The sequence below is a fragment of the Oryctolagus cuniculus genome, chromosome 12 (assembly GCF_051225735.1).
Source record: "Oryctolagus cuniculus isolate XC-2025 breed Fujian yellow rabbit chromosome 12, ASM5122573v1, whole genome shotgun sequence".
In the NCBI taxonomy this organism is placed as follows: domain Eukaryota; kingdom Metazoa; phylum Chordata; class Mammalia; order Lagomorpha; family Leporidae; genus Oryctolagus; species Oryctolagus cuniculus.
The window spans coordinates 83,293,989-83,316,500 of NC_142878.1; the positions used below are offsets into that span (position 1 = coordinate 83,293,989).

A 22,512-nucleotide genomic window follows, 5' to 3' on the forward strand; every position below is an offset into this window, starting at 1 on the left:
GCTTATGGTCAACAGATCCCACTCATGTACTCTAACATTCACATTTTTAGTTCTTTAGTCTGCTTGGACTGTCATAACAATAACATGTTCATTTGCTCATAGTTGTAGAGGCTGGGAAATCCATGATCAAAGTGAAAGAAACTCTGGTTTCTGAAGACAGCTCTCTTTCTGGCTTGTAGATGGTCGGAAGCTCACTGTGTGCACACAGGGCATCTCCTCGGTGCTTGCATGGGACAGAGAGTGGAGGAGAGGAAGGAAGACGAGGATGGCAGGTGAGGAGATGGGGAGAGGGAGCAGCTGTGGGAGCGCTCAGGTTTCCCTTCTTTTAAGGACACTTGTCCTGTTGGGTTGACCTCATAGAGCCTTAATTATTATCTCATAGGCCCTGTTTCCAAAAACAGTCAAATTGTATGGTCAGGGCTGCTACCTATGCCTCTTGGGTTGAAATATTCAGGAACAACCTATACCTATGGAATCTCAGCATATGAATGGTGATTACAAACCAACACCTCTCCACAGCTGCACCTCTGGGTATGCTCACTTTGTGTGTCCTGTGGGACTGTATTTCCTGTTTAAGAAGCATGACATGTAGATCCATTGGGTCTATGGTAGACAGGATCTAGTGCTGCCTTCTGTGGACACTAGTACACCTTGAGTTTTTAGTACATTAAAGTACTGTAAACCCAGTACAGATGGAGAATTTGAGGGATGCTGATTACATTTTTCTTCTCATTAAACACACCTGTGCTCAAATATAAGGCACTGTTCAAAAATATCTATTGATTGGTACATGGCAATGTGCACCTACCTCCACCTGGGTTAAAGCTGTATTTGTTTGTTGATGCACAAACTCTTTACTCCCTAATAATCCTTAAGTACAGGTGGACCTCCCATTACTAACAAGGGCTGATTGTAGCTTCATATTGGAAGGGGTGAGCATTACAACACCAACCAGACTTGAACATCCATGTACCAAGCCATCAACCAAGACATCCCCAAAGGAGCCCTCACCTCTACTTAGGTGGGTTCTTTGCCTCCCTTCCATATGTCTGCAGGGAAACTGGTGCTTCAGTAAACCCAGCTCTGAATGGTGAATTTATGTGAGATATGTTGTCCCTTTGTTTGCTGCTGACAAGCGTAAAGAACCACTTTCAGTGCTGATAATAATGGTTAATTTATCACACCCAGCCGAAGCTGACCTCTGGGTGTCCCAGCCCCTCCATCACCTTCACACCTGCTCAAGCTAATTGTTGGAGCCAAGTGTAAATGAAAATCAACTGGGCTAATAATGAATGGAGCCCATTACTCGCAACAGCACATTGCTGTACGAAGGTTTATCAAGAAACATTATAACCAGTCCTCCGGTCACAGTTCCCTTTTTTATAGATGAGGAAAACTGAAGCAACAAGGGAGCGCCAACCCCTGAAAACAGGCACAGAGACTGCACATGGCAGATCTGTCCTGAACTTCCTGAGCTATGTCATAGCCACTCCTACATTTTACCAAAATCCTCTCATATACCAAAAGAAAAAGGCCTATGATATTTCTCCCAGTCCTGTTGTCATCTGTTTACATAAGCAAATGAGATCATTATGGGATGTGAGAGCCTTAATGAATATGCTAATCTCATTCCTCCACCAAAACCATTTTTTAAGGCAGTCATTTCCCTGTTTCTCAGGTCACCATCGCCTACCCTAGCACCACTATGCTGGGCCCGTCTGAAAGTACAGTCCCAGCTCCCAAATGACTGAATTGAAATAACCAGAACTCTTTTTTTTTTTTTTTAAGATTTTTTATTTATTTATTTGACAGGTAGAGTTACAGACAGTGAGAGACAGAGACAGAGACACAGAGAGACAGAGAGAGAGAGAGGTACTCCTTCTGTTGGTTCACTCCTCAAGTGACCACAACAGCCGGAGCTGTGCCGACCCAAAGCCAGGAGCCAGGTGCTTCCCCCTGGTCTCCCATGCGGGTGCAGGGGCCCAAGCACCTGGGCCATCCTCTACTGCTTTCCCAGGCCATAGCAGAGAGCTGGACTGGAAGAGGAGCAACCAGGACTAGAACTGGCACCCATATGGGATGCCTGCACCGCAGGTGGAGGATTAACCTAGTGCACCACGGCGCCGACCCCCAACCAGAACTCTTGCTCACGAGAACTGAGTGGCTTCAAGAGGCAGCTACTAGATTATCACCAATTATCAACTGGATTTTGCAGATACAGCCTTGAGGGAATTCCAGAAATCCCTTCCCATCACCAAATCAGGTGGAATATCTTTAAGGTTTCTTCATGTGGTAGCATACCTGTTCTTTTTCCAATGTATTTATAAGCAGTAAGAATCCCCACTTCAAACCATAAATCAGATTATTCGTTCCCCAGCAAACACAGCAATAACAGGAAATGCCACTAACCCCATGCATCTGAACACACACCTGATACAGATGTCTACCGAGAGATCCTGTGGAGTCACACACATGTAACTTTCAAACCAAAACTGTGAAATCAACTCGGACCAACTACAAAGCCATTCTATGTCAAACGTGAATCGATTGTTCATAGGACACCAACACATAGGTCACAACTTGGAAAAGATCACCCTGTGATCTCCACTTCTTGTTCAACTTCTCGGGAGATGACTTTTAAATAGCTGATGATTCCAGGGCTCTGCACGGAACTGGCCTTTCTTTGACATCTTCCTTAATCTTACCCAGCCTTTTGGATATCTTACAGATACACTCATAACCAGTGACTTCTGTGGTTTCTGCCTAATTGCTTTACAATTTCAAAGGCTCTATTCCAAATTGTTACTGCACAGCACCTGCTGGCAATGCAGACAGGCTGGGTAGAACACTATGCCTGTGAATAGCAACATCAACTGGTTTCAAGAAAACAAAGTATAAACTCTTACACTGCAAAAAAAAAAAAAAAAAAAAAAAAAAAAAAAAAAAAATTGAGTTAAATCACGTTTAGTAGGATTCCATTTTTTTCAAAGCAGAACTTCTCAGAGCTCATGAACATTATCAGTCTTCTTTCAACTGACAAGAATACAAAATCTTCATTTCAAAGAATACCTGTGAATATGTCGAACAACACTAGTATTCAATAGAACAGGATTGGCAAATAACACTCTAGCAGGCCCTGTCTAAATGAAGATCAAACAAAAACACTGCAGGAGGGAAGAATGATGAATAAAGTCAGTTACTTATATCAGGGGAAAATCTTCATTAGCTTCACTTCTGTGAAAGAGTTAAGTGATTCAGTATGCTTTAGAATTTTGTATTAGTTAGCTATTGTCACAGTAAGTTTGCATAACAATCTCCTTATCTCTGACCCTTTTAATAATATTACTTTGCTTTAATGATTAATTTATTTGAAAGAGTTACAGAGAGCGAGAGAGATCTTCCATCCACAAGTTCATTCCCCAAATGGTCTCAATAGCTGAAACTAAGGCAGTTTGAAGTCCAAAGCCTGGAACTCCATCCAGGTTTCCCATGTGGGTGCAGGAACCCAAGCAATCGGGTCATCTGCTGGTGCTTCCCCAGGTGCATTAGCAGGGAGCTGGACTGGAAGAGAAGCAGCCAGGACTCCAACGCGCACTCATATGGGATGCTGGCATCACAGGCAGCTGAACCCACTGCTCCACAGCGCCACGCCAGCCCCACAGTGTTACTTTTTAATCAAGGGCCTCTGGGATGGCTGAGACAGCTTGACTTCCAGATCAGACTCAGTCGTGTCCCACAAGTTTCTTCCTCAGGAATCCAGGCTAAAAAAACAGTGGCTACCTCATAGTGATCACAGAATTGCTGGCAGTCCATTGCCAAATCACCTAAACTCCTGCTAGCAGGTGGTATATTACTATTGTACAACTTTCCATTGGTCAAAACCAGTCATATGGCCACGCCCAACATCAATACATTGCACCCACAGGGAAGTCATAGAAAGGCAAGGATTCAAGAGGGAAAAGTGAGCAAATAATGATGTCTACCACAATGACAATAAATTCACAACCAAGATTTAACCCCATGAGTGGAAATTCAAACATATTTCTATTTCCTTTCAACACAAATGTCTGGTTAATAATTCTATTATGCAAATGGCTACACACAACAACAGGAGTATAGACTTCACTCCATATTTTATTCTTCTTCCTGTTCTGGACAAGAGTATGTATGTGTGTGGATCCAGGGAGTGTAGAAGACTACAGGATCTTCCAGTTGATTTCTGGATGGGTATTCTGAACACCATGGTCAATATTTTATGTAATTGACTGGTATATACATTTTTTCAAGATTTTATTTATTTATTTGAGAAGCAAAGTTACAGACAGAGAGAAGTTAATACACAGAGATAAAGGTCTTCCATTCACTGGTTCACTCTCCAAATGATCTCAACAGCCAGAGCTGGGCCTATCCATGGCCAGCCAGGAGCCAGGAGTCTCCCATGCCAGTGCAGTATTCCAGGCTTGGGCCATCTTCCACTGCTTTCCCAGGCACATCATCAGGCAGCTAGATAGGAAGTAGAGTAGCCAGGACAAGAATCCACACCCACATGGGATGCTGATGCAGCAGGCAGAGTCTTAGCCTACTATGCCATGGCTCCAGCCCCAGCATACACATTTTCTATGCAGTGTAACAAATCACCACAAATTTAGCAGCTTAAAATGATGCACATTTTTTATCTCAAGGTTTCTGTGGTTCAGGAGGCCAGACACAGCTTAGCTAAGTCCTGTGCTAGGCCACAGCCAATGTCAGCTGGACCTGGCTTCTCATCTGAAAACTCAACAGAGAAAGGATCCCCTTCCAGGTTAACTCAATTTGTTGGTAGAATACCTACCTGTTCTTGCAGGTACAGAATCTGTGATAACTTGATTCTTCAAAGCCAGTAAAGAAAGGGAGACTTGAAAATAATTCTGTTAGCAAGATGGAATCTTATATAATAGAAGGTAGTATACTCTGTTTAGAAATAAGTCACGGGTCTTACAAGGGGAGTCTTACTACAAAGACATGAACACCAGGGGTTAGACATCACAGGGTCTACCTTAAAGTCTGTCCACCACAGCTGGAAACCTAACAAACATATTATTTGTGTCCCACTCTATGTCAACTCTGCCCAGCTTTTCCCTGTGGACACTGGCCCTCCGTTCACATTCCAGAGCTGTACTTATTTAGATGAGTTCATATTCGCTGGCCAATGCTATGTCCCATTCTTTTTAATAGCTGTTCAGGGAAGGAAACTTCTTCAGCCAGTTGGCCAGAGCTGTTCAGTCATTGAGTATACAGTGTCACTAACCACCAGAATGGCCAAGAAATCATTGCAGTCAGAAAAGGCCCAAGTACCAATTACTGGACTGTCATGATTTATGTTTGTGCCTGATGTACCCAACATAAGTCAAACTGGTTATGCATGAACATATAACCATCAGCTGACAAGATCAGCAACTGACAACTCAGGCTGTGTCACCCTGAGCCAAAGCAGTCAGTCAATGCAAGGCAGACAGACATCAGTCAAACAAATGATTTGGGAGCCTAAGTATTTAACAACTTGATCATGACGGCAAGTTTCACTTTTCACCCAGTCAGAGACATAGCCTCAGGAAGAGAAATAACTGAGATTTAGTTTTTCCTTTCCTCTTCCCAAAATTCATGTATTCCAAAACAAGTGCTGACTGCTTAGTGTCTTCTAGGGACTGTGTCTAGTGTTTGGGACATAGAGAGGAAAGGCTGAAACAACCTGAGGAATGAGAATTTCACTCCGAACCCTTGCTCCTCTCAGACCGTTATCTACACTGCCTGGCAATTTTCTCAGTGGTCATCACCCATCAGTACCCAGTGACCTTCCCTCTTCTTTCCATTTTAACCCTATTCTTTTGCCAAAATTTTCTTTTTGATGGCAAAAACCTCAACACCTATACATGTCACAGATTCCTAAGAGTAATCAGAATGGGTGTAACAATTTCTACAGGACTTACAGAAAAATACAAATGATAACAATTTGTTTACTATGGTGTATATTATCATATCTGAGGTTAGCAGTGCTCTATAAATATTTGAAAGCCAAAGATCACCTAAATGCAGCTCTTTCCAGCGCCTAGGAGCCTGTGGAGAGCTGTGGAGGACAGGACTTCTGAAAGGCAAACATGTCTGGAAGGCTATTGCTGCTGCCTGTATGCGAGGTCTCCAGAACAGAGGGTGCACACAGCTATTGTTAAAATGCAAAGTGTCTATGCTCAAGACAAAACTGAGTTCTGTTTGGGCTAAAGATGTGTTTACGTGTACAAAGAACAGCACGGTGATTCCTAGTGGCAAATCTGACAAAAGCAGAGTAATTTGAGAGAAGGTCACTCATACTCATGGAAACAGTGGCATGGTTCGTGCCAAATTCCGAAGCAATCTTCCTGCAAAGACCATTTGCCAGATGCTGCACCTGTCAAGGAGTTAAGCTATTGAAATGTAAATAAATAAAAACAGATTTTAAAACAACAAGTAGAGGCAGGTTTAATATAAACACTCCAAGTCATACAGAAACAAGAAATGTCAGACAGAGACAACTTTGTATGACTTGACTTCTTATTTCCCTGTACTCTTTCTAGAGGTAATTTCTAAAAATTTTTTATTTATTTATTTATTTTTGTTTGACAGAGTTAGACAGTGAGAGAGAGACAGAGAGAAAGGTCTTCCTTCCGTTGGTTCACCCCCCAAATGGCCACCACGGTCAGAGCTACACCAATCCAAAGCCAGGAGCCAGGTGCTTCCTCCCAGTCTCCCATGCGGGTGCAGGGACTCAAGCACCCTGGCCATCCTCCACTGCCTTCCCGGAGCCATAGCAGAGAGCTGGACTGGAAGAGGAACAACCGGGACTAGCACCCGGCACCCATATGGGATGCCGGCGCCACAGGCGCAGGATTAACTAAGTGAGCCACAACACCAGCCCTTCTAGAGGTAATGTTATACATTCCCATGATTTTTACATTCTAAAGCCTTAGACAGCAAATAGGTAACAATCTTACTTTAACAATCACTTATCATAAGCTCGGAATGGGGGAGGGGAGGAGAAAGAAACTCTTGACAAATACCAAGGACTCCTTTATTCTTAACTCCCCTTTATTGTCAAGGACTCCTTTATTCTAATTCTGGCTCCTGAAAAACTTTCCTTTTCAAGGCTACCTTTTCAAACACAATCAATAATCTACAATCAACTCTGTAATCTCTTTAGAAGCCTGGGCCTTTTCGTCTTTGCCGTGTAGGAGATAAAATGCATCCCCGGATTCCTGTAGGCCAAAAGCTTTAACATTTTGATTTGCTGATGACCCACGACATTATAAATACTCTGCCTGGTGTTTGATATATTATGGAAAGTCAATACACAGTTGCTAAAATTATCAATTGTACAAATTCAGAGTTGAAATGGGTTTGAAAACTCAGCTGGCATAGCCCTATCCGGAGCTTGAGTCTCCTTGCCAACATCTGTAACAAGTAGTCATCCGGCCCTTGCCCAGACAGCCTCAGTAATGGGGAACTCATTACCTTCTGAGAGAGTTCATTCCATCTTTCCACATCACTCTAGCTTTCCTTACTCTAGTCAGCTTTTTTGATTCATGACCTTAGTTATTATACCCCATGGGGTTCACAAGACAAACCTAATCCCTTTACATGACAGCCCTCCAAATATCTGAAATGGCCTATCGTGTCCTGACTACCATCTTCCAGAGATGTCCAGGCCTCATGTCACAGAGCATGAGTCTATTTCTATCACATCCTGGTATCAAATCTTTTATCAGTGGATTTCAACCACAGCCTTTTAACATAGTCATTCCTGTGATCAATAAGCAAATAAAGGATAAATTACCACCACAGCTACACCTAGAATGAAGAACTTACTTTCTATATTATTTCATGCCACAGTCTGAGAAGAAATGAAAAGTTCCCAGGTGACTGTCAAGCTCTGCGAATATAATCAATCACATGATCCATGGTGGATTAAAGGCTTAGAACCATTTCTTGAAATGTGCCCCAGTTTGTCTATGCTACTTGAAAAGTGTGGTAGCCAGACTCGAATGCAAAAATCAAGAGGTGGGTTAGCCAAGGCATTTAGGCTTGCTCATTAAATTAAGTTTCTCCTCTTCGTATCACCATCTGCCCTTCAGAGGTTGGCTGAAACCTTTCGACAGGAAGCATTAAATTTTGAATGCCCATAGTGCTTCCTTTGGATGCATTACTGTGCTAGACTATAAGGTCCTCCACTTCTGGCTATGTGTCTTTTCTGAACTCAATTTTATAAGGTCTAAAATGGGAGTCTTTTATCTCATCAGGCAGCTCAGAATTTCTAGCCCAGAAATTAGTAGTGTGAATTTATTGCCTTTTTTCTATCATACTCTAAACTGCACCAAGAGCATTAAGCTCCCATGTCCCAAACACAGGATACACCCATGGGAACAGGAAAGAAGATGGTATTCTAGGAAACTGGATATTAATAAAAGCCAATGCAAAACTACTGCATTGGCCACCTGTGGAAATCATCCTAGAACATCACACACAATTAGAGATGACTTGAAGACTAAGGTGCCTCCTCAAAATGTTCTCTGTGAATGCATCAGTCCAAACAAGAATTATCACTGGATGATCTATGATGACACATTGTCTCAAAGAAACATAATGGCAATGCTTCTATTAATCAGTGAGGGTTTACAGTAAAATGACTGTTCATGAGATTGTTACTCCAGGTAATCAATGCTAACTCCAATGACTTTGGAAGGCCATTCATCAAGTAATCAAGTACAGGCAACTCCCCTACTCATACTTGGGACTCATTCAGCAACCTTCTAACCTGTGACACCATCTCTTGAGTGGATAGATGTCAAGGAGGTTGTGCCTAGTGTGGAGAGCTGAGAAAAGTCCAATTTTCCCAATGCCAATCAATACATCAGCACACCAGCTTGCGTATTCATCTCCTGCAGGATTCGTCTGCATATGAACTGGTCTGATGCCCTCCTTGGGCAATGAACTGAATTCTGTTCTTGAAAAGCTGTACCACAAAGATTCTCACTCTGGTGCTGATTCTACCATGCCCTGCTTCCTCTAATGACAACACAGACAAGGTGGTGCCTTATCAAACATGTAGGAAAGGGGGCTGCTGACCCTTTTCCCCCAACCCTCCTCTGCCCACCTTAACAGCCTGCTGTCTTCAAGGGAGGGCAAGTTGCAGCTCTAGTCAGATGCAGAGATATTTGTCAGCCTAATGATAGGACAAGACAGGATGACCAACCTTAGAGCTCAGTGGGACTCACCTGGAACCTTTTTCCCACAAGCTCAACTGAATTGGCAATACAATGGTAAGGTAGGGCAGGGACATTTTAATAGAATAGTATGTACCTTTTGACTTCAAGCTGTAGCCATATTTTTCCTGGATGTTGATTGCTAATTACATTTCCCACACTGTTTCACTCCTGAACTCCAGACAACCACCACCCATCTTAGCCCAGCCAAATGCCTCTAATATAGCTTCACTTGGACTTCTTGCAAACATCTCGACTCAATACACCCAAGACTAATCTCATAGGATTTGTCTCCCAAATCTGTTATCCCTCTTTTCCTCCCTATACCCATATCTGACCACACAAAAAGGCATTTGTGAACAAAATTTGACAACGTGGTTTTCTTAAAAGATGTGTTTATTTATTTGAAAGGCAGAGTGATAGAGGAAGAGATATAGACAGCAAGACAGAAAGAGAGGGAGAGATCTTCCATCCTCTAGTTCACTCCATAAGTGGCCACAACAGCCAGGGTTGTGCCAGGAATTCCATATGGTTCTCCCAAATGGGTGGCAGGGACCCAAGCACTTGGACCATCATCTTCAGCTTTCCCAGGTCATTATCAGGGAGATGGATCAGAAGCAGAGCAGCTGGGATTCAAACCAGTGCTCTAATATGGGATGCTGGTATCTAAAGAGATGGCTTAACCCACTGGGCCACAACACCAGCTCTGGCAATATGGCTTTTTAAACCCAAGCACACACATGTAGATGTCTACACTAAAGATTTTGCAGGCTTACTCAAGTATTTGAAGTATTTTACAAAGAAGCAATATCTTCCTCCTTCTGACTCAATGAGACACACCTTCTCATCCTGACTAGCTCAAAATTCATCCTCTCATTTCCCCTCCTCCAAGAAACCCTTCCTGAGCCCTTGAGAGCAAGTTTATATGTCTCCTCTATGTCCTTTAACTTCCCTGCTTCATAGGAGGAATAGCTTCTACTGTTCTATAGCACTGTAGGATAACTATGGTTGAAAACAATTTCTTAAATATCTCAAAACAGCTAGTAGAAGACAACAACAGCTGGTAGAGAACATTTAGAGAACTCCAATACAGAAATATGATGTACGTCTGATGTGATTTGTCAGCTACCCTAATCTGATCATCACACATTGTTAGCATGTATTAAATGCCATACTGCACCCTATACCCCACACAAAAGAACAATTTTATGTGTTCACTTAAATAAATTAAACTTTCCTGTTTCAACACTTCCATCAAATACTTAGTACTGCCACCACCAGTTAACAAGGCTTTCTCTTCCATCAGGATTTGAGTACCTGATAACTCTGCTCTGGTTATCTTTGTAATTCCAGTGCCTGACACAAAACAAATACTCAATAATGTTGGTGGAAAGATAAAGGGCAAATAAGCATGGCCTAGGTATAAGAATAAGTGGAAGAGCAGATAGTTCAATCACAGGTCCAGAATTTTAATCCAGATTCTAATCCATAATCCTCATGCATCTTGGGCAAGTCCTTTCACTCCCTGAGTCTAGTCTTCCATCTTTCAAGGAAATCAGAACAGCGTACCACCCTCTTCACAGGGATGGTGAGATAATTAAATGAGATGAAGCCCATCTTAGCCTGTTGTCAGCTCTGTAACACTGCTGGGGAATCTTTTGGGGGTGAATAATAGTGCAGGGGACAGAGGGGAGGCAGAAGAAATTTGCAGAAATGTGCAACACTCATAAAATATAAATTCAAGTTTCCATAGCTCCTCCATTTTGAAAATGGAAACAGCATCAAAATCACTTGAATAACCCAAAGGACATTTCATTAATAATGTTGCCAGGATCCATGGGGTTCAGGTAGGGGGCACATAACAGACATAGGGAATCTGGAGTCTTTTTAGATGTGTGTGAAAACCTGGGCTCTCTTGAGAGGTGGGGAGAAAGGCACTGTAATTTGCCTTCCCCTCCGAAAAGACTACGATGCTGCAGTGAATCCAAATGGAACTAAAATGGTTAGAGTCACCATGCAGCTCAGCATTCATTAGCAATTCAGGGGAAGGCAACACACAAGCACTAATATTAACTATGGTTCTTAGCCTTTGGAGTTGCAGAGATGAACCTGGTTTCCTGCAGACCAAACACTTATGCTAATAGAAGAGAAACTTTCTGAAAAAAAGCCAGCCAAATCCAAGAGACCTGTCAACACCAGGGTCATCAGTGAAGAGAGAACCAGGAAAGAGCTGAAATCAAAGGCTGCCTCTGCCTCTGCTATACACTCTGTTCCGTGGGAGCCCATGGTGGCCACAGCTCCTTTAACAATATTTATAATGAAGGAACAACGCTGGAGATGTCAACCCTGATTATTCATAAAGCTTCCTCCTGCTCAGATCCACCCTGGGGCTAACAGTAAAAGTACCTGATTCCCAATTCTCAAACACAAAAGCACACAGAGCTTGAAAGAGGAGCTGACTAATAAAGTTTGCATATCCCTAAGAAAAAGAGCATACAGGAAGAAGAAAAGGAATGGCAAGATTAAACAAAAACAGTAAGCTTGGATGGGAAATGATAAAAATTTTAAAAGGCAAGAACTTAAATCTATTTTCGTTTTTTTTTTTCCTTTTTTTTTTATGCCCTTGTTCATTTACATTTCAGTATAAGCCATTTGCAGCGAACAAGCTGTTTTATCTCCTGACTAGAACACTGAGGCACTTTGAAGACTTTCGTGGGAGCATAATGTTGCTAAACTCTGTTCTGGAGAGTGGTCTAGTGGCTTTAAACTGCGAGGCAAGGTAGGAGGAGGCCCTCCTCCCTGGTTCCATTAGACAAGGAGGAAACCAAAGCAAAGGCTCTAAGAACCACTGGGACGTTTTGTGCAGGACCAAGAGGCCCAGGCTGGCTCTGGAACCTGAATCCAGGTTCTGGGGGCTCCCTAGTCTGCAGCCAACTTACTCTTTCCCAGTCTCCTCAAGCTAAAATGGAGTAACAGCACTACCTTTCTATTGGAGCCACCGAGAAGATTTCATGCAATAAGGAGGAGTGGGCATTTGGCACAGCGATTAAGATGCCACTGGGGACACCCGCATCCCGTACCAAGTGCCTGGGTTCAGTCTCTAGCTGCACTTCCAATTCCAGCTTTCTGTGGGTGCACACCCCAGGAGGCAGGCGATGGCTCAAGTACTTGGCTCCCTGCACTCACATAGGAGACCCAGATTGAGCTCCCTGGTTCTAACCTTGGCCTGACCCAGTCCTGGGTATTATAGGTATGCGGAGAGTGAATCAGCAAATTTAAGATTGATCTCCCTCTCCCTCTCCCTCTCCCTCTCCCTCTCCCTCTCCCTCTCCCTCTCCCTCTCCCTCTCCCCATTCCCCTCCCCACCCTCTGCACTCTCCCTCTCTTTCTCTGCCTTTCAAATAAAAATAAATTAAAAATCAGTTTATGTTCCAAAAACAAGGGAAATGAAACCCAGGCCCTAGATTATAGCCAAACTTAATGTCATGTATCTGTTGTTATTATCAACCCTAATGAGAACTGTCAAACAGAAATAAAACCAGTTTGAATTTGCTGGTTCCAAAAGAGGAATGGTTCAAGGTTATGGCGATGGCTAAGGTTGTCTGACAAATATTCCAACCTGTCTCTGCTTCCTAGTACACGTTAGGTTGGGATGATACTTCCTAACCCCTTGTAGTTGGGTGGCGTTATGTGACTAGTTCTGGCTAATAGCTGTGAGGAAAAAAAAATATCACATGTTGTTTCAGGCCAGAGTATTCAGCTGCTGGTATAAGACCCTCTGGAGCTCTCTTTCCACTGCCATGATGTGTGCAAATGTGTGAAATAATGACTGCTCCATCAGCTCAGGCTCTGAGATTAGGAAGTGGTCAGTAAAAACCCACAGTAGATCCAAAGAACCAGGGAGAAATAAAGCAGCAGCATCTTAGGCATGGAGAGATGATACGTGGTTGTTGGTTAGTCAGCATAGCCTGCCCTATGCTGAGACAGAAATGTTCTATTTTTTTTTGTTGTCGTTGTAGGATTCAACAAATTTTGGCAAGCACGTACCATAAACTAAGTCCTATACTGCATGTTTTCATGTGCAATAACTCCTTTTGTTTTCATAAAATGTTTTAAAATCATTGCTATTTTTAACATTTTTTATTTATGTATGTATTTGTTTGAAAGGCAGAGAAACAGAGAGATCTTCCATCCACTGGTTCAGTCTCCAAATGCCTGCAACAGCTAGGCCAGGCCAAAGCCAGGAACCTGGAATTCACTCCAGGTCTCCAACAGAGGTAACTTGAGCCATCTGCCGCCTTCAGGGTACATATTAGCAGGAAGTTGGACAGGAAACAGAGCCAGGACTCAGACCCTGCGACTCTCTATGGTGTCTGAGCATTCCAAGTGGTGACTTCACTGCAGGACCAAACACTCATCCCTGTACAATCTGTAAAGGCCCTGAGACGGAAATAGATCATTTTACCGACACACGGGAGGGAGAGAAGAAGTATTAATGGGCGAGTATTCCTCTGCTTCCCCCTCTGGGTCTCTTTTTCTTACCCTTTTAGAGTGTTCTGGGTCTGCCAGCTTATTTTCCAATCTTCTGATTGAGAATTATACACACATACACACACACACATGCTGAAGAATGGGTGGAGGTGCTTGCAAAATAAATTAAAACACCACTTAGTGCATTCAGTGTGCTTATGACACAGAATTATGCACTGAAAATGGTGAATTTAATGTTAAGCATATGTTATCACGACAACAAAAACCCAAAAACCACAAGATAAATGGGTAGACAGATATGGAAAGCTGAATAAATGTGTGATGGGGCATTTGACAAAGTGGTAATTATGGAAACCAGCTAGTGGGGTTTTCAGCACACATTTTACTTTTTTCAATTCTTCTTGCATTTTTGAAAATACTCATAATAAAAAGTTAGGGAAAACAGGAATGGGTCTAGAAGAGCCAGAAAGGCACAATTAAATGTGGAAAAGCACAGATGGGTGGTGAAAGTTAGCCTGTGCCACAAAATAAAGTACAGGGAGAGTGGGCAGACAGGGAGAGGAGGAGGGGGAACCACAGACTGGCTGTTAAAAGAATTTGGGGCTGGGAGCGAAGGGTTGGAGTGAGAAGCTGTAGGGCAGCTTCATTGCAAAGAAGACAGAGCAGGGCAGAAGAGGGTTAAGCAATTGAAACGGACTTTGTATCCAAATTCTTTCTGAGGAGGGTTTTAGTCTAGCAGTTAAGACACCCATGTCCCAAATTGGAATACCTGGATTCAATTCCCAGCTCCAGCTCTTAACTCCACCTTTCTGTCAACGTAGATCCTGGGAGGCAAAAGTGATGCCTCAAGTGATTGGGCTCCTGCCCCGACAAGAGAACCCTGGATGGAGTTCCTAATTCCTGGCCGTTGAGGGTATTTAGGGAGTGAACCAGCAGATAAGGGGTAATGTGCTCTCTCTCTCTAATAAATTTACAAATTTTAAAAATTGCTGGGTCTTTAAAGTCTTTGAGCCTTGTAAATTAAAATTAAAGTCCTTTTTAGTTAGTTTTGACCCCCAAATTGTTCTTTATTTGTAATTCCAAAGTGGAATCAAGATCATAGAGTGCATAGATTTTCTGAGAGTTCCACAAAGAAACTGGTATGGAACAATTGGATGATGGACCAAGAGGAAGTAGCAAAAATGTCATCTCTCTACCCCATATCATTCTTTGATGCTTTGCTCACATAGAACCCCACAGCTTCGGGCAGTGCTATCCCCCCCACACAATGCTTAATTGTATGGGATTTTCATTTTTTATTGCTGTTTTTCACTGGAAAATTCAATTGAATATTTAATGAATCACTGATATCAAACTGATAGAAACTTTTCTCAAATATAGAAGACGAGAAACATTTCTCAATTTATTCTACCAAGTCAATATTAACCTTACACCAAAACAATGCAAACTACAGACAAATAGCCTTTTTGAATATAGACAGAAAAATCCTAAACAAAATATTCACAAATAGAATTGAGCAACATATACAAAGAATTTTACACCATGCTCAGATTTAGTCCAAGAACACATGACTAGTTCAATATTTAAAACCAAGTTAATGTAACCACTATTTTATTAACAAGTCTAACAAGAATTTTTAAGCTGAAGAAACTGCAGCTGAGCTTGAACACTTGTACAAAGTCTTTTTTGCAGTAAGTCATATTTTCACTATTGCCTGCTACTTCTTCTCTCAATCCCTCTCCCCAAGAAACTTGTTGTCCTAAGGCCTAAATGAAGGTAAACTGTAGCATACCATCTTCATGGAATACCCTAGCCTCAACCTTACAGCAGATCTCTCTCTCTTTTCAAATTCCAAAGTCTGGGGGCTAGATTTGTGATATAGCAGATAAAGCCACTGCCTACAATGCTGTCATCTGGGGACTGAACCAGCAGATGGAAAATCTCCCTCTCTCTGTCTCTTCCTCTCTGTAACTCTGAATTCCAAAATAAATTAATCTCTTAAAAAATTTTCAGTCTGTACTAGACTGTAAAATGGAATTTTGTACTGCTTAGATTATTTCACAAATATGTTACCAGTTTGAATCTTTCTCTGACAAAATTGCAGACTTTTTGTAGATAGGGACTTAATACCTTTTTTTTTTTTAAAGTGTATTATATTTATTTGAAAGCCAGAGAGAGAGAGTGAGAGAGTTTATCTTCCATTACTGGTTCACTCACCAAATGGCCACAACAGCCTAGACTGGGACAGGCTGAAGCCAGGAGCCAGGAACTCCATCTGGGTCTCCCACATGGGTAGCAGGGGTCCAAATACTTGAACCATCACCTGCTGCCTTCTCAAACACATTAGTAGGGAGCTGGCTCAGGAACAGAACAGCCAGGACTCTACTGGCACTCCCATATGGAATGTGGAATGCTGGTGCTACAGGTGGCAGCTATAATGCCGGCCCCTACACTCTATTGTTAAAATATCCAGCACAGTTCCAAATCTAGACAAGGCACTCAACAAACATTGTACTGATTCTAATACCTTTGGACTGTCACCAAAGGCAAGTATCCAGTAAGTTTAATTCATGAGGCCGTTGCTTTTGGATCACACTCACCTGTCTTAAGTTAAATGAATATAATATTTTGTGTCTGAGAAATCTCAATGGACAGTGAATAAAACAGAAACCTCAGAGAGCATGGAACCTAAGAGGATACTTCAAAAAGATCACAGAAAAATAGAACTGAGATACAAGTATACTCTGGCAAAAAAAAAAAAAATGAAATCCATGCATAGTTTTTTCATGATATGCATTTTCCATGAATTGTTTAAGACCTCTCATATCTTATCTGCTTAACTAATCAAAACTTACCAAAGCTACTTCCATTACTGGCTCACTGATTTTCAGACATTTGCTAAATATTGCTGAGTCTTGTCTATAAGTAAAGAGTTCTAAAAAAACAAATAATCAAACACTCCCAGGCATTAAAGGGGCAGATACACTCCCTAAACTTATGGAGGAAAATATATTTATGAGATGAAAGGAGAATTACAAGAAGGCTGGTCATCACTGAATATCAAATTTCATTATATACTAAGCTACTCTTATTTAAATATGTAAACATTAAGTTCACATAACTGAGCAAAATATGCAATTTGGGTTTATGGTTTTGTGTTTTCTCAAGGAAAGTATCACTCAGAAACAAATTTGATTTTTGGCTTCTCACTAGGTTGTTAATCAATTACTTTGGTAAATATCTTAAACATTTTCTGTCACTTTCATAATGCTTCCTATGCCCCTGTTTATTCCCAAAGCATCATAAGCAACAATAACAAATGTTTATAGAGCACTTGGCAAGTGCATTACATTAAAATATTTCAAGCTCAAACAATCCTAACAACATCACTGTGAAGTACACACTATTCTATCCTCTTTCTACAAGGACAAACTGGAAGTACCTTGGCCAAGGTCACGCAGCTAATAAGTAGTGGCAGTGAGAGTTGAACTTGAGCTTTCTCACCCCAGCACCCTGCCTCTGAACCTCTGAATCATTAAGTGCATTTCACTTCCACCCATGGAAGCAAAGAACATTAACTGACATTATTTTCTTTTTCTACTGATTACAGAAGTTTTTTTTTTTTTTTTTTTTTTTTTACAATCTTCAAAGCAGAATGCAACTTACTATTTGCATCTCAACTTGCATCTCCTTTCATGCCCTGGCCTGCCCTCCCATGTTCATGGGACCCATTTAACATATCCAAAATAAAGTTGCTGAGCTCCAGATTCCAAAATTCACATCCCAAGTCCTTAAAGAGGGTGACCCATCAATTCATGGAATGTTTATTCTTTTCAATATTCTTTGTCATGGGAGCAAAAAGGGAGGGGAAGGGCCTGCACCGTGGCTCACTTGGTTAATCCTCTGCCTGCAGCACCAGCATCCCATATGGGTGCAGGTTCTAGTCCTGGCTGCTCCTCTTCCAGTCCAGCTCCTGACTTCGGATCGGCATAGCGCCGGCCATAGCAGCCATTTGGGGAGTGAACCAACGGAAGGAAGACCTTTCTCTCTGCTCTCTGTCTCTCTCTTTGTCTGTGACTCTACCTGTCAAGTAAAAAAAAGGGGGGGGGGCAGGAAGAGGGGAGAGAGGAGATGCTTTAATGTCTAAGAATAGAGGAAAAGTTAACTAAAATACATATCACACTTTAATTTGCTGGACTATGACACAGGTATCAAGTTATATTTACCCAAATTATGTCATGAGAAAATGCTTGTTATAATACCAACCTTTTTTTTTTTTTTTTTTTTTTTTTACAGGCAGAGTTAGACAGTAAGAGAGAGAGAGAGAGACAGAGAGAAAGGTCTTCCTTTTTCCATTAGTTCATCCCCCAAGTGGCCATTATGGCTGGCGCATTGCAGCCAGCACACTGCACCAATCCGAAATCAGGAGCCGGGTGCTTCCTCCTAGTCTCCTATGCAGGTGCAGGGCCCAAGGACCTGGGCCATCCTCCACTGCCTTCCCGGGCCACAGCAGAGAGCTGGGCTGGAAGAGGAGCAACCGGGACAGAATCCGGCTCCCCAACTGGGACTAGAGCCTGGGGTGCCGGCGCCACAAACGGAGGATTAGCCTAGTGAGCCACGGCACCAGCCCTATAATACCAACTTTTAAAACTAGAACAAAAAATAATATAATCCCAGCTATATAAAAGGAATCCTTTTTAAAAAGTAGAAGAAAATTCACCAAGTTATTAAGAGTTAACTATGTGCCATGAAACATAGTTCAGGAAATGCCATGTATCAAGACTCATCTACTGTGATTCATGCAGGCAAAATAATTTGTCTTTATGTCCTGTAAATGGAACTTATCAGTCATTTCTGTTAATGACTGAGAGAAGAAGAAAGGAAACTTCCTACTTAAAAGTAACTTGGGACCAGGGCATTTCGCCTAGTGGTTCAGACACCCACATCGCATAGCTCCTGAGTCCAGCTTCTCCCTAATGCAGACCATGGGAGACAGCAGTGATGGCTCAAGTAATTGGGTTCCTGCCACACATGTTGGAGACCTGGGTCACATTCCCAGCTTCCAGCTTTAGCCCTAGCATTTGGGGAATAAACCATGGATGGGTTCTCCACCCCTCTCACTCTTCTTCCCTCAATCCCTCCATTCTCCTACCCCGTGTGTGTGTGTGTGTGTATCTTCCTCTCAAATATTTTTTAAACAAATAGAATTAACTTAGCTAAGACTTGAAAACAGTATTCTCGGAGTAGACACTCAAGTCAATTTAAAGCCCAAATATCTTTGGAAGGAGTTTATTTCCCATCATGGATTTTCCCTTCCCACCCTGTGGTGAGAAGGAAGACAAGACGTAGCTGGAAGTGCCGTGTTACAGTTACTCCTCGATGCAAACTGGCTGCTCTCACCTGCTCTCCAAGAGTCTCCTGCCAGATGGAATCCACTGAATCGCAGCTTGTGCCTGCTGATTTATGTGTGTGCTGTGTTAGAACCTGTAAGTCATGCCCATGGTCCTCCCAGAACCCAAAAAGCAGCCCCCAGGTCTTCACTCCTCTATTCCTGGGTCACAGCTCCTCAGGAGCCTTACCAGAGACCTACAGAGAATCCGGGGCTTCCCTGGCATGCCACGTGTGGGCCCCAGGACAACAGGACCTGACTCAGACCTGCCACCCGGACACTTCTCCCTGCTGTTTCTAAATGGGATACCACCTCATTATTAGGTGACTTATGAATGTGAGCCTTCATTAAGAGGTTATAGTTTTCCAAGTGTTCATTCTGAGAAGCAGGCTCTGAACCCCTGGCCTAACCCAGGTCAATCCCGAGGGAAAAGCCATGACCCTCACTCACCTCCTGGGTCTTGCTTTTTTCCCCTCTCTTTCCTCAGTTCTATTTCAAGAATTCTCCTTTATGTTTAGTAAAATTTCCCTTATTTCATAATCTTTTCTACACAATGCCTTCTGATAAAAATTCCATGGTAGAAATTTTTGAGATACAATTCCTGGAACTCAATGGAAAGGTTTTAGAAAATTAGAAATTCTTTCCTTTTTTTCTCTAGAAACTCGACTTGAATGAAATGATGAAAATGAAACTCACAATGTTCTTTCCTGTTCTCCCCTTGAAGACATCAATGCCATTAATGCAGCAGATGGAAAATCACAAGACAATGATGATGTTGGCAACCACATTTACCATTTCATAACCACTATTCCCATTGCATGTCTATTATTTTATATAAATTCTGCAGTGAAAATAATTATTCTTCCTATTTGGGATGAAAAAAATTGGCCTAAAAGGGTAACTTACCAATTACAACTAACCAATAGTAGAGACAGGATTAGAAAGCCTGTTCCAACTCCAAAGGTGGATTTCTTAAACTCATGAAATACTCTTTTGATTGCCTTAGTACGAGTAAAATAGAACTAGATGAGAATATTGAAATCCAGAGGTCAGACTTCAGTGCAATAGTTCTCAACTCCCACTGCACATAAGCATCATCCAGGATGCTTTTAGGAATGCAAAAGGCAAGGTCTCACCTCACACCAACTATGTGAAGCTCCCTGGGAGTGGAGCTCAGGCACCAGTGGGGTTGCAGAGCTCCCTGGGAGATTCTAACTGCATCCAGGGCTGAGCGCCACTGCTAGTGCCTTCATGTCCCCCTCAGCCTTTCCTAGGGCTCCTGCCAGGAAGCACAGTTGCCTGGTTTTGTAAATTGGGGTTATCCCTGACAGTGAGAAAAAGGTGAAATAGTTAAAGATGGGCAGTTTACAGATTAGATAAAAGCAAAAAGATCCCCATATTCAAAGTTAAATCAAAATAATCAGCCGTGGAATATTAGCTGCCCTAAATCACCACTGTTCAAAACACATGAAGATTTCTGAAAGGCCACACGACTCTTTCAAAAGCTATCAGCTGGTCATTTGCTGTACTTGACCAAATCTATAAATATGTGCCATTTGGCTTAAGCCATTACACACAAAACCCCTGAAGTAGAAGAGAAAGAATGACTTCAAACTTACAAATAATCCTGATATAACCAACCACTCATCCTGTCTTTCTCCTGATTTTAACTCATCCTATCTCCACTGCCCAAAAAACTGCTGTGTATATGCAGGCACAATAGGAGTCATTTCAATAAATGGCATTAATCCAAGAACCATCTGACGACTTTGGTAGTTAACCAAATGTATTGTTTAAGATTCACCCATTGTCTTCACAGTTCTGCAGGTTTTGGCAAAAGCTTCATGTCACATATCCACCATTACTGTACCATACACAAGAGCTGTCACAATCTTACATTCCCTTCTGCTGCACCTGTTTGTCTCTTTTGACATGTCTCCACTTAAGCCCCTGGAAAACTTGTGTTCCACTTTTTCCACATTGCCATATAGTTGCAATTGTACAGTATTAGCCTGCAGCGCCTGCTTCCCATATGGGCACCAGTTCGAGTCTTGGCTGCACCTCTTCCGATTCGGCTCTCTGCTATTGCCTGGGACAGCTGTAGAAGATGGCCCAAGTCCTTGAGCCCCTGCACTCATGTAGGAGACACAGAAGAATCTCTTGGCTCCTGGCTTTGGATAAGTCCAGCTCCAGCCATTGCAGCCATTTGGGAGTGAACAAGTGGATGGTAGACTTCTCCATCCTTGGGGTTTGCAAATTTCTTGTATTCCCTCTGTCTCTCCCTCTCTCTGTATCTCTGGCTCTCACATAAATAATAAATAAAATCTTTAAAAAAATATTCCTTTAAAAATGTTTAAATTTTGCTTAACAACAAGTGCATTAAGCTAAGTTAAAAATATAAGATCAAGGGAAAACACTTTGAAATATATAACAACAGAAGTTTCTAACTAAATATTTTCCTCAAGTCAGTAAGAAAAACATCAATTCAGTTCATAGAAGGGAATAGAATGGCCAAAAAAAAAAAAAAAAACAAAGAAAAGTTTACTTAATTTCAGTATTTAAAAAAATTCAATTAAAAAGTCTATCAAATTGACAAAAAATATGAAGTCTAGCACAACAACAACAGGAATTACGATACAAAGCTAATTAGAATGTGAGTTGCTTTTATTAAAAAAAAAAAATAGACTTTAGAGAGCAATTTGCCATCTTACGTTATGGGCTGGGTAGGACTTGTCTCCCCAAAGCTCTGATGTCTTAATGTCAGCGGCTGATGGACAGACAAGGGAACTTGATCTAATTGTGGTGGACAGAAGGTGGGGTCAGGGTCTCTCCCTGCTCCATGACTCAGCACGTGACTGTCCTCTGAACCCACCACAGCCAGTCTCCACAGATGTGGGCCTCTGGAGCCACTCAATCCTGAACTGAAACCTCCAAACTATAGGCTAAAAGAAATCTTTTCTTTCCCAAGAAGCTCCTCTTGGATGTAAAATAACAAAAAGCAGACTAACACACCTTATAAAATCAAAGCTGTGTATATCCTAAAACCAACAATTTGTGTCTACTGCAGTTAAAATCTCGCATGCGAGAATGAGAGACGTGGATAAGGGTGTTCTTGAAGCAATTATTCGTCACAGTTAGAAATTATCAGCAACCTCAAGGTTCACTATATCAAGTGCATTGCTCAACTGAATCCTACTCATTCAGTGAAATGTAAGAACAGCCAAAATACTGAGCCACACATATATAAATCAACAGATGACTCTTTAAAACCAAAAATTAAGGGAAAAGTATTATTTTTGCAAATGTTCAAAACACACAAAAATGTAGTTCACCACATATAAATGTGCAAGTATAAAATGGGCA

At 41.9% G+C, this 22,512-nt stretch overlaps 1 long non-coding RNA gene across 5 annotated transcripts in view; it reads right to left on the reverse strand.

The window, feature by feature from the left end:
* LOC149123130 (uncharacterized) overlaps window positions 1-22,512 on the reverse strand; it is a 155,801-nt gene that overhangs the window by 84,882 nt on the left and 48,407 nt on the right. The window contains exon 3 of one of the 5 annotated variants that reach the window (XR_016218219.1): window positions 4,321-4,503. The exons of 3 other annotated variants lie outside the window; for them this stretch is intronic. This is a non-coding gene — a long non-coding RNA (uncharacterized LOC149123130). Of the gene's footprint in view, window positions 1-4,320; window positions 4,504-17,411; window positions 17,844-22,512 lie in introns of those variants that run through there. One more of the 5 variants, XR_016218216.1, reaches the window with a different exon arrangement.